This window comes from Theropithecus gelada, chromosome 9 (assembly GCF_003255815.1).
Source record: "Theropithecus gelada isolate Dixy chromosome 9, Tgel_1.0, whole genome shotgun sequence".
In the NCBI taxonomy this organism is placed as follows: domain Eukaryota; kingdom Metazoa; phylum Chordata; class Mammalia; order Primates; family Cercopithecidae; genus Theropithecus; species Theropithecus gelada.
In genome coordinates, this window is record NC_037677.1 from 18,745,169 (window position 1) to 18,758,161 (window position 12,993).

Here is a 12,993-nt window from a genome sequence, read left to right on the forward strand (position 1 = left end):
ACAGTATTTCTGAAGGTCTCCGTCCCCTTTTTTCGGCCCCTCCTCCTACGCTAACCCCGGCTTCGGGCTTTGAGTGAGGCTTTGGTAGAGGAGAGGCCGCCGCAGGCGCCCCGGCCGGCGAAGCCCACTGGCATGCGGGTTCTGAGGCCTTCTGCGCCCGCTCGCGGTGTCCGCGACGGGGCGGTGCGTGGAGCTCGGGGGCGTGTCTCCCGCCGCAGCGCCGTGGGCGGGGCGAGGGCGGAGCCCGGGGGCCCAGTGGCCCGCGCCGGCTGGCCTGACCTCCCCGAACGCTGGGCCCGTGACGTCACCCCGCCGTGACGCGCACGCTGTAGGAAAACTGTAAGTTTACGAGGATTCCTGCAGCTCCTTGGGCTTGCGGGGCCCGCTGGCAGCTGGCAGCCCCGGCGGTGGTGGTGGCTGTGGGGGCGTCAGTTCCTTGGGTAGCCGCCGATTGTGACGAAGGGACAGGTGCCTGCTCAGAGTGGCAGCGCGCCCTGCTGGGCGGGAGGGATCTGGGGTGCGGGAGGCGAGGCCGCGCCCCGTGGGGCAGGGCTAGCACCTTTTCCCCTGGGGCGGGGAGCGTCCCCGAGCCTGGGAGCGAGGCCTTAGAAGGGGCGGAGAGTCCAAATGGAGAGTACCTTTTTTTCTTCTGTGATAAAGGGACTTAGATTCCTCTTCTCCCTCTCAGCCCTGGAGTTTGACACGTGAAGTCGGGGATGGAGGATTCCTCTCAGAGACTAGGAATCCTATGTCCTGGCCGTTGGGATCTCGCAAGTGACCGAGTCGTCGTGGACACATTTATAAGATAACCACTTGCTGCCTTAGTTTTCTTTTTGTGTAAAATGGAGGTACAGCAGCCTCTGGCCTCCCTAATGGTCGTTCCCACAGCACTAGGAACACGTGAGATAACACAAGTGTGTAAATTTGCTAGGAGAAAGCTTATACACAGGCACTTGGTTATTCCGAGGAATGTGGTAGCTGCTGGCCATTTGACCAGGAATCTTGTAGACGGGGAAGTTTTTCACTATTTTGCCTACCCCCGACAACCTTCCATCCATCTGATCCTATACCACACTGCAGCCTGTTGGGTGATATGAACTGTTGTCACTAAACTTGATAGAATGAGGATCCCAAGAAATAACAGGTATCGTTAGCATGGTACTCTTGACAATTACAATGCCCCCGTTGTCTGGGTTTTGCAGAGGAAGCTTTCAGTATGCTGGAACTAGCACATTATATACAACATAGACTCACGGAGTTTTAAGGATTGCTGTAAAAAATTAAAAGAATGAGAATATCCAATCATCGTATCTGACTGCTTGAATATTTTGGTCAAGGGGTAGTACATTATCGATTAGTTGTTTCTAGACTATAATGCCTCTCAAACTCCGGGACTAGTATTTGGCAGGAACTTTGAAGGGAAGAATACTGTGCACACTTCAGGGTGTATTTATACAGGAGCTGGAGAGTTCACATTTCTGTAAATTCGTTTCAGGAGTGTGATATCCTTTCATCCGGGTGGGAGGAGCCTTTGAATCAGAAAGCAGGGCTTCTAATTTTTGTTCTATTCGTTAACTAGCTTCGCGTCCAAGGACAAGTCACCCAAACTTGGAACTGTGTTTTTCTTATCTAAAATGAGAGCTGATGGTATATCTGCTGCTGGTTTTTCCAGGATCAAATGAGATCACGAGTGTGGAAATGAAAGGCTTTCTAAGTGTGGTATTGTTATTAGGAGATTTGCATTGGTCGCCTAGCCTGGATGAGATGTGAGTCAGAAATCTCTAGAAATAGAGCAGTAAAGAAGACAGCCTCCAGCCTAGCAGGGCTCATGTTGCAGTGGGAAATAAACGAACAATACGTGCATAATGTAATTTCAGATAGTCCTAAGTGCAGTGAAGGGGAGGAAGAAGAGAGGAGGACAGTGGGGGAACAGGGAAAGTTGTTTTTGGTAGGATCTGTCAGGAAGAGCCATTCAAATGCAGGGACAGTTGAATCAATTGAAGTGTGAGGGAAAAAGCCTGAGGTTAGAAGGTTTCAGAGAGGAATAATAATAGCAATGAACGCTTAAAAAAAGTAGAGCTTACCATATGTAAGGCACTATTGTGAACACTAAATTAGAGTTTTACAAGTCTCATGGTATAACCTAATATCTCCATTTCATAGATGAGGCAACTGACACACAGAAAGGTTAAGAATTTGCCAAAGGTTGCACAGCTAAAACGCTGTAGAGACTGTTTGAACGTGGGTTGTCTGACGTCAGAGTCCAGGCTCCAGGTGACTGTAGTTTCGGCCTCACAGCAGGAACAGCACAGGACAATGCTCTGAGGTGGCCCAGACACAGCGAGAGTGTTTAGAGTACAGCAGGGAAGGGGGAAAGTGGTGGCCAATGATGGTCAAGGGCCAGGCAGGCCGTGGGGTCCCTTGTAGGCTGTGGTGAAGTAAAGGTGTTATTCTAACTGTGGTGGAAAACCACTGGAAGGTTTGCATCAAGGGACTGGTGTCTGATTTAAGTTTTATTATATGGAGAATTAACTGTAGATTAGAGTGGGTGGGGTGGAGTGAAAATGGGGGAAAGCTGCTGTGCCCTGTGGGTGAGATGATGGTGGTTTGGGCTGGGGTAGGTAGTTGTGGAGATGATGGTCGGCGGTAGAACTGATGATGCGTTTTGAAGGTAGAGCGGACGGGATGAGCTGATGTGGAATTTGAGGAAAAGGGAGAAGTGGTGATTTCTTAGGGTTAGCCTGGAACAACTGGAAGTATAGTGGTGCTGTTTACTGAGGAAAATTACAAATTTAGTTTTGCACAAGTTCTAAATGCCTGTTAGACGTAGTCATAACAACAGTGCTAGTGAAAATAGTAAGTACTATGTAAGTGTAAACCGAGTCCCAGGCAGGGTTTTAACTACTTTTACCTATATTAATTCATTTAATCATCATAAGAATTATATGTGCAAGCAACCATTATTGTCCCCATTTTACACACGAGAAAATAGAGGCAAAAAGAGGTTATAAGTGACTTGTCTGAAGTCACCCAGATTGTGAGTGATGTAGCTGGGATTCAAACCTAAGCAGTGTGGCTTTGGAGTCCATGCATTGAATCCCTGTAACCACCTCCGAGTGGACATGTTGAGTATGCATGCCTGTGAATTTGGAACTCAGGGGAAGGTCAGGGTTGCAGATACCCATTTATTTTTCTGAAGAGAAAGCCTGCTTTTATTTTTCATCTAAGCTTTGGTTGGCTGTGGGAGAAAGATTATAGGCAGTGGGACTGTGCTAACTGGTCTTTCATTATGTACCTGACTGGGTTCATGCAGCCAGTATCTGGTATTCCCCTGCCCATTCTACCACTGTAGGTTCCATAGGGGCAAGGTCTATCTCTTTAACTTCTCTATCTCTAGTCCCTAATCCAGTGCCTGCTGTGCAGTAGATGTTAGGGATGACTTTATATGCTGGGCATTTGGTTAGGTGTTGGAAGTTCAGAGATGAATAAAACAGTTCTTTACCTAGAGGAGCAGAGTATGAGGAAAAACCTGTGGGAATAAGATTAGAGTAGACTAAATCCATAAATACATGCTGATTAGTTCATTCTGGTTTTCTGCACCCTCCCCTCCTCAGCTTCCATGACTTGTGAGATGGGGCATGAAAAGGGCAAAGGGGCAGAAGAATGCCTAAGCTGTTGCAGGATGAAGTTGAGGCTCCCCAAGAGTCCTTTTCAACAAAAGAATTACTCAAAATCATGCATATTTTACCATATTTATATTAGTTTTATTTGGCAATGATAGAATTTTTACCAAATGAAATAAATTCTGATATTTGACTATCCTTGTGAAGTGATGAGTTTTTTCAGTTCTATTACCTCAGTGTTGACAGGGCTCACTAGAGAAATAAGGGAGTTGGCTTGAAATGTTGCAGCTTGCATAATAGAGGGTGATGGAGGGGCTGGGTGAGGTATTCAGGCAGGTTTCCACCAGTTTAAGTGTATCATGCCAAAGTTCCACATATTGGAATAAGTTTGAATTTCTCTGCTGACCATCTCTAACATTGACATGTGTTTTTTTTTTTTTTTTTTGTCATAGAAAGGGGATCTGGTGATGTATGTCATAGGTGGAATTGCAGATTACATCTCGTATAGCTGGAACATTGTAGAACATGGAGACTAGAACAATACTAACAAAAAAAGATGTGTCTTGTTCCTGTAGATCTTTCACGGCATACCATAACCTCAACAGTTGTCACAATTTTATTACTTCCTAACATGAGTATTTCAAATTTAAACCATTTAAGGATTGTATAAAATTGCACTGCTATAGATTTTATGGTTAATTTCAGAATTTTTTTAAGTATATAAAATTATATTTTGTTTTAAGCTTTCATTGGGAAAGTATCTAAATAACCCAATCTATGATTACTCCTAAACAGGAGCCCTCTACTAACATAAATGTAGAGGGGTGCCGTCTGATTTTGCAGTTCACAACATTTTAAATCTGCTCTTGTAGCTTCCCTACATTTAATGGAGTTGAAATGATTAGTCTTTATTTATACTACATTTGCAGTTAGTTTCCCAGGAACATCAGATACCCATATATGGTATAAAGTAAAATTGCATAGTCAGTAGCCTACTGATGCTCAGGCGATACTGACTTTTAAGTTCAGGCTCAGTGAGGGCAGGTTGATGGTTATTTAATTGTGTCAGGTAGCTCCCAGCAGAGGCGAATGATGGTAAGTTCTACCTGAAAACAGGAGCCTCTGTTTCTAACACTGACCATGTGAAATATAACATCCTAGATAGTAAGTCAGATTCCTTTTAAAATTTACATTTGCACAAACAAATTTTAAACTATTTTATGAGTAATTTTATATATATGAAGATTGTTTGTTGTTGAAAACAGTGTGTCTAGCCCAGTGATAGTACATACTGAGCATTTAAATAATTTTTGAATTAAATTTATTTATTTTTTAAATTATACTTTAAGTTCTAGAGTACATGTGCACAACGTGCAGGTTTGTTACATATGTATACATGTGCCATGTCGGTGAAATGTACCCATTAACTCGTCATTTACATTAGGTATATCTCCTAATGCTATCCCTTCGCCCTCCCCCTACCCCACCATGGGCCACGGTGTGTGATGTTCCCCACCCTGTGTCCAAGTGTTCTCATTGTTCAGTTCCCACCTATGAGTGAGAACATGCGATGTTTGGTTTTCTGTCCTTGCAATAGTTTGCTCAGAATCATGTTTTCTAGCTTCATCTATGTCCCTACAAAGGACATGAACTCATCCTTTTTTATGCATAGTATTCCATGGTGTATATGTGCCACATTTTCTTAATCCACTCTATCATTGATGGACATTTGGGTTGGTTCCAAGTCTTTGCTATTGTGAATAGTGCCGCAATAAACATACATGTGCATGTGTCTTTAGAGCAGCATGATTTATAATCCTTTGAGTATATACCTAGTAATGGGATGGCTGGGTCAAATGGTATTTCTGGTTCTAGATCCTTGAGGAATCGCCACACTGTTTTCCACAATGGTTGAACTAGTTTACAGTCCCACCAACAGTGTAAAAGTGTTCCTGTTTCTCCACATCCTCCCCAGCACCTGTTGTTTCTTGACTTTTTAATGATCGCCATTCTAACTGGTGTGAGATGGTATCTCATTGTGGTTTTGATTTGCATTTCTCTGATGGCCAGTGATGATGAGCATTTTTTCATGTGTCTGTTGGCTGTATGAATGTCTTCTTTTGAGAAGAAGAATATGTCTGTTCATATCCTTTGCCCACTTTTTGATGGGGTTGTTTGATTTTTTCTTGTAAATTTGTTTAAGTTCTTTGTAGATTCTGGATATTAGTACTTTGTCAGATGGGTAGATTGTAAAAACTTTCTCCCATTCTGTAGGTTGCCTGTTCACTCTGATGGTAGTTTCTTTTGCTGTGCAGAAGCTCTTTAGTTTAATTAGATCCCATTTGTCAATTTTGGCTTTTGTTGCCATTGCTTTTGTTGTTTTAGTCATGAAGTCCTTGCCCATGCCTGTGTCCTGAATGGTATTGTCTAGGTTTTCTTCTAGGGTTTTTATGGTTTTAGGTCTAACATTTAAGTCTTTAATCCATCTTGAATTAATTTTGGTATAAGGTGTAAGGAAGGGATCCAGTTTCAGCTTTCTACATATGGCTAGCCAGTTTTCCCAGCACCATGTATTAAATAGGGACTCCTTTCCCCATTTTTTGTTTTCGTCAAAATTCTACTTGCAGTCACTTTTTTTTTTTTTTTTTGCATTATTATCTTCAACTCGTATATATTTGCAGTAGTAGCTGGATGCTTGTTTGTGTACTTTACACTGTAAATGTTTGAATATATTTAAATAATTTATATAAGTAGCACTTAGTTTTGCTTCATGTCACATTTGGTTGCTTGCGAATCACGAGGTCAGGAGATCGAGACTATCCTGGCTAACACGGTGAAACCCCGTCTCTACTAAAAAATACAGAAGAAAAAAAACTAGCTGGGCGAGGTGGCGGGTGCCTGTAGTCCCAGCTACTTGGGAGGCTGAGGCAGGAGAATGGCGTAAACCCAGGAGGCGGAGCTTGCAGTGAGCGGAGATCCAGCCACTGCACTCCAGCCTGGGCGACAGAGCGAGACTCCATCTCAAAAAAAAAAAAAAGAAAAGAAATTAAAATCTTTACGTTTGATTTTAACACATAACACTAATGGCTAATAATTAGTAAGTCTAGGTGGAGACTAAGCTTTAGTGACAGGTTAACCAAGTTTTAACCCCAAAACACCCAGAAGAAAATTCTTAGGGAATGTTAAGCAAAACCAGTATGTTGATGAAAGGAATAATTTAACCATAACTACGTAGCTATTATTCCTCAAGTTGTTACCATTCTACAGGGAGTATTTGCTTATTCAGTTCTTAAATTGCAAAGCTGTTAATTTCAATTTGCATTGCAAGCCACCAATCAGTGTGAAATAAATACTGGAAGATGATACTGTGATGAATCTGAACTCAGAATGATTTTTTACTTTCCAACACACTCTGGGGACATTTGGCAATGTCTAGAAAACATTTTTGGTTGTCACATTTGTGTGTAGGGGCATTACTCCTAGCATCTAGTGGATTGAGGCCATTATAGCATGTCACTGAATGTCCTACAATGTACGAGACAACTTCTCAACAACAGAAAATTATCCAGTTCAAAATGTCAGTACTCCTGATGTTGAGAAATCCTGTAATATCTTTTCTCCCTTCCCTCCCTCCCTTCCTCCCTCCTTCCTTCCGTTCTTCTTTTTTTTTTTTTTTTTTTTAAATACTTTAGAAATGGAGGTGGTAGGTTTAAGTGGCAAATGCCTGACTTGGACAAAGGATTGTGTTGTACTGCTTTTAGTCTGTTGGATAGCTGAGCTAATTTGGTTCTTTTACTGAATGGGAAATAATTCTTGAATCTAATAATAGTAGCCTTGAATTTTTTTGGTTGCCAGTGTGTCTAGTGTTTTTACATTTGTTTTGGCTATGAATATATTTCTTACTAAAATTAACTTAATCTGGACTTTATATAATCCTGGATTTTAACAGGTTTCCTAGTGTGAATTCCCTTTATTGTTGTATATGTTAAATTAGCTATCTCGGAGTTTCATGGTTTATATCTATCAAAATCCTTTTCACATTAATTTTCATTTTTGATTGTTACGAACAGTCCATAAAATGTGTAGGGCGTGTATTATCCTCACTATTAGACCAATGAAGAAACAGACTTAGGTTAAATGACTTTCCATATATGTTAGCAAGTTAGTGATGAAAGCAAATCTAGAACTGTATACCTAGCAATCTTTTAAAGTTATCAGTTATTGTTATCCCATTTAATCTTCTTGACAGTACTGTGAAATAGAGTTATTACTCTCATTTCATAGAAAAGGAAACTGGTTTCGAGATACTAAATAACCTATTCAGTGTCACCCAACTCATAATGTAGTTTGGCTGTTTCCACTGAGCTGTTCTGTGTCTTCAGATATTCTCCAATAAATAAATCTGACAATTTCTGGATAAATTCACAAAGTCTTTGCCTAACTTAATTTTAGGTCTCTTGATACTTATGTTGCCACTTGAATCATTGGTAATTCAGTGTTTGTAAGCCTATTCTAATTTGACTTAACTAGAAACTTATCTGAGTTTTGGTAAATCGTACTTGCTGAGTAGGGGAGAACCATGCTTGCAGAACATGGTCCTTTAAACACGCAGAGATATTTTTATATAGGGTTTTGAGGAAGCACAGTGTTTGAGATTGGCTGATTTTGAAAAGTGCAAAAATTTAAGGATTAGCCAGCTTTAAAGTTAGAGTTTAGAGACTGACGGGCTTTGAGGAGCAAAGGTACTGAAGCGGGCAGTTGCTGATTGGCTTACTTTGTTGACAAAGTACTTACATGGAAATGTTGAGTAGACTTTAAGGATTGATTGGGGAAGAGTTAAAACTGGTTTTGTGGTTACTTGTTTCCAGCTCACGACTAGAGCCAAAGAACAATCTTTTCCTTTCTTGAAGTTGAAGAATACGTACTTTTTATGTCAAACATGTTAATGTTAGCCATGGCGCTAACATAACATACTTTTGATTTTCCTTTTCTTCTGAAACTTAAAAGAAAATTGGATGTACAACTATCACTTGTTTTCTATCAATTTCAGGATAGTATATTTGGAACCCAGGCTGCCTCAAGGATTATTTTTATATATAGTTCAAAAGGTAATATATTATTTGTGGAAATATATTAATGCTTTAAAAATTATGGTGAAAGCTGTGTTGCTTTTATGTCTATTTTTTTTTCTCTTGTGGGAGTGTGTTGTATTATGTGCCTGCCAAAATTAGTCTTGATAGATGCCAATTATAGATCTAGAAGTGTGTTGTTTTTGCTGTTATTAGAGATACATCTAGAAGTGATTACTTTTTGAAAGTTACTTGGAAATTATTCTTATCAACATTATGAAGGATTAATTATTATATTGCATATATTTTACAGAACAATGCAAGCAAAATATTTTAGTATTTGCAAATCGTGTCACTATAATTATTATATCATAGTACCATTTATATAAAGTATTAGGTTGGTGCAAAAGTAATTGCGGTTTAGGACCATGAATTTTAAATCATAAGTAGGCTCAGACACATCTTTATTAATCAGAATAGGAAGCATTATAATCAACGTATTTTTGCCAATGAGAAATAAGTTTGTTCATTCCCATAGCTTAAAAATTCATGCTTTGGGATTTGGAAAGCGTTTTCTGCTTTCCAAAAACCTGCTGGTTTTGGAAGCATTTTCCTTTCAAATAGTTGTCGAGATGCTTGAAGAAGTGGTAGTTGACAAGAGGTCAGGTGAATATGGCAGATGAGGCAAACTTCATAGCTCAATTCATTCAGCTTTCGAAGCGTTAGTTGTGTGTCGTGCGGTTGGGCATTGTCATGAAGAAGAATTGGGCCCTTTCTGTTGACCAACGCTGGCTGCAGGTGTTGCACTTTTCAGTGCATCTCATTGATTTGCTGAGTGTACTTCTCAGATGTAATGGTTTCACCAGGATTCTGAAAGCTGTAGTGGGCCGGGTGTGATGGCCCACATCTGTAACCCCAGCACTTTGGGAGGCCGAGGTGGGTGGCTCACCTGAGTTCAGGAGTTTGAGACCAGCCTGGCCAACATTGCGAAACCCCATCTCTACTAAAAATACAAAATTAGCCAGGCATGGTGGCATACACCCATAGTTCCAGCTAATTGAGAACTGAGGCAGGAGAATCGCTTGAACCTGGGAGGTAGAGGTTGCAGTGAGTTGAGATCGCACCGCTGCACTCTAGTCTGGGTGACAGAGCGAAACTCCGTCTCAAAAAAAAAAAAAAAAAAAAGAAGAAAGCTGTAGTGGATCAGGCTGGCAGCAGACCACCAAACAGTGACTCTGACCTTTTTTTGGTGCAAGTTTGGTTTTGGGAAGTGATTTGGAGCTTCTTCTAGGTCCAGGCACTGAGCTGGTCGTTGCCAGTTGTATAAAATCCACTTTTTGTCACACGTCACAATCCGATTGAGAAATGGTTCGTTATTGTTGTGTAGTATAAGATGAGATGGCACTTCAAAATGACGATTTAAAAACATTTTCCCTCAGGTCCTGAGACACCCACTTATCCAGCTTTTTCAGCTTTCCAATTTGCTCCAAATGCCAAACGACCATAGAATGGTCAACATTGAGTTCTTCCGCAACTTTTCACGTAGCTGTAAGACGATCAGCTTCAATGATTGCTCTCAATTGGTCGTTGTCAACTTCTGATGGCCGGCAATGATGTTCCTCATTTTCAGTCTCCTTTGCAAAACTTCTTGAACCACCACTGCATTGTACTTTTGTTAGTAGTTCCTGGGCCAAATGCGTTGTTGTTGTAAGTTGTCTCTGCTGCTTTATGAACCATTTTGATCCCGAATAAGAAAATCACTGGAATTCGCTGTTTGTCTAACATCATTTCCATAGTCTAAAATAAACATAAACAGCAAGTAATAAATCATTAGGAACAAAAACATAAAGTGAGAAATGTCCATTAAAATGATATGTAACATAGCCACATTTATTTTAAAAATGTATTCCAATATCAAATGGCAAATTCCAGCAATGCAAAACCTGCAATTAATGTTTGCACCAACCCAGTATTTCAGTTGTTTAACATTTATTTAGAATATTTTTCTTTTTCAGAATGAAATAAAGAACTGCTGTACTGTCTATAACTATTTACTCTGTGACAAAACTTTTTCTAAATTGATCTTTCACAGTAATATTTTAAATTATTATTTTCCTATGGAGATGTTAAAATAAATTTAAGGCATTCATTATCTTAGAAGTTATAGAAGTCAGAATGAGTTTTTGGTGTAATTTCTTTTTTGTATTGAAGTTTTATTTTTAAATGCCCTAAGTGCTGTCTGTATTTACATATGTAATAAGCTCATAACATGTTAAAAAATGGGTGCTGTTGTAAGCTGAGATCACGCCACTACACTCCAGCCTGGGTGACAGACTGAGACCCTGTCTCAAAAAAAAAAAAAAAGTTGCTGTTGTTTTTATATGCAGCCTCTATTTCCTTCCTTAATCTACAGGTTTTGTGTCATACCTTCATTCCTGCCTTCCAGGTAGGAATAATCCACTGTTAAAACTACGTTTGTGATTTAGATATTTTTATGGGAAAACTCTTTAAAAATGTAAAGTCTGATTCTTGTCTCTGTTGACAGACCAAATTTCTGAACTGTATGATAGTCAACCTTAAGAGGTTAATCTTAGCCTAGTGTGAAAATTAATACTATAGTTAATATATTATAAAATTACTTATATATTATGACATTGACATTATGAACAATAGGTAATATTGTTTTTGACAGAGCTGTTGTTTAACTACTAAAAGATATTGAAACATTGTTGTCTTTAACAGTTAAAAACTTTACAAATTTATACTAAGGAGAAATAAGAAAAACCTTTTTATCTGGGAATGCAAGCTCCTTTAAATTTTCAGGCCCAGAAAGGCATTTAAAATGTAACAGCAGTACATCTCATTCCCCATAGAGCTAAATAATGACCCCTTCAAGCTGCTTGCTATTGGGGCTCCAGACTAACTGACGCCAAGTACCCATAAAATGCCATGTATGCTGTAGTTCAACAACATATACCCAATCACCAAGCAATGTTATTTTTGTAAACCAATGAGAATTTCTGATGAACAGCTTTTGTAATTGCCCCCTCTCCTGATTCGTCCTTTGTTTCTTTAAAAACTTGAGACTCTCTTTTGTTTTCTGGAGCACTCAGCTAGGCAACTTGGAAGTTTCGTCCCTGGCTGCAGTCCTCAACCTTTGTGCTTGAATAAACTCTAAGCTACAGTCTGACCCTTTTGATTATTTTAGGTTCACACTAAATATGTACTTAAAATTCTTAGGAAAAAATTGATTCCTGAATATGGTTACTGGGATTATTCTTGTTATCTGCAGTATGAAGTAAATGGATTTGAAATGTGTTTTTCTCTGTGTACATGCAGTGAAGAGTTGGGCTCTTATTTGCCTAGTGATATGATAAAGAATCCTAGGTTTGGTTATCTTTTGTAGTCAAATGAAAAAAAAGAGTTACATGTTCTTCAATAAAAGACTTATTTTCTAGTTTTTGCTAGTATAATGGGTAAAATGGTAACTCAAATTTTAATTTGCATTTTTTTAATTACTAGTGAGTGAGAGTGAGATTCTCTTCACTCACTTGTATGGATTTCACTTACAGTTCCAAATTTAGCAAATAAAAATACAGATACCTTGTTAAGTTTGAATTTCAGGTAAGCAACAAATAATTTTTTAGTGTAAGTGTGGGCCATGCGATATGCAGGACATACTTCTACAAAAAACAATAATTATTTATCTGAAATTCAGATTCAGTGGGGCATCCTGTATATTATCTGGCAAACTTAAATTCAGTTTCTGTGAATTGTCTGCCTCTGCCTTTTTGTCAGATTTTCATTTGCACTTTCTATCTTTTGGTTGTTGTTTTTGCAACAGTTCTTGGCATACACTGGATTTTAATCCCTTGCCTTTGTTAGATGTTGCAAACATATTCTTCCAGTCTTTTGCCTATCTTCTAATTTTGTCTGTGGCGTCCAATTCATCAAAGTTGATGCCATCAAAATTTGTCTATGTTTATGCTTTTGAGATCTTGAATAAATCTTTCGTCATCCCAAGGTTGCAAATATGTTATTTAACTTTTTCTTTCATTAGCATTACAGTTTTATACATTGGTTTTTAATACATTTGGTATTTATTTTATGGGAAGAATATTAGGAGATGAGGTTAGAGAGGCAATGAAGGGGCACATTGTGTGAAGACTTGTTGGTCATTGTGAGGACTTTGGTTTTTATGCTAAGTGAAATAGGAAGCCCCTGGAGCGTTTGGAACGGAGGGTGCCATTGTCTGAACCATGCCTTTAAAGAAACTGATGACTATGGAGAATAGATTGTAT

The 12,993-nt window shown here is 39.3% G+C and overlaps 1 protein-coding gene across 6 annotated transcripts in view; it reads left to right on the forward strand.

The window, feature by feature from the left end:
- The first annotated feature begins 234 nt into the window (after nucleotides 1–234).
- The window catches only part of ZNF438 (zinc finger protein 438), a 177,639-nt gene continuing 164,880 nt past the window's right edge, over nucleotides 235–12,993 (forward strand). For all 6 annotated transcript variants that reach the window (XM_025397921.1, XM_025397923.1, XM_025397919.1 and 3 more), the window contains exon 1: nucleotides 235–339. The gene's annotated coding sequence lies outside the window, so the exon portion shown is untranslated. The remainder of the gene's footprint in view (nucleotides 340–12,993) is intronic.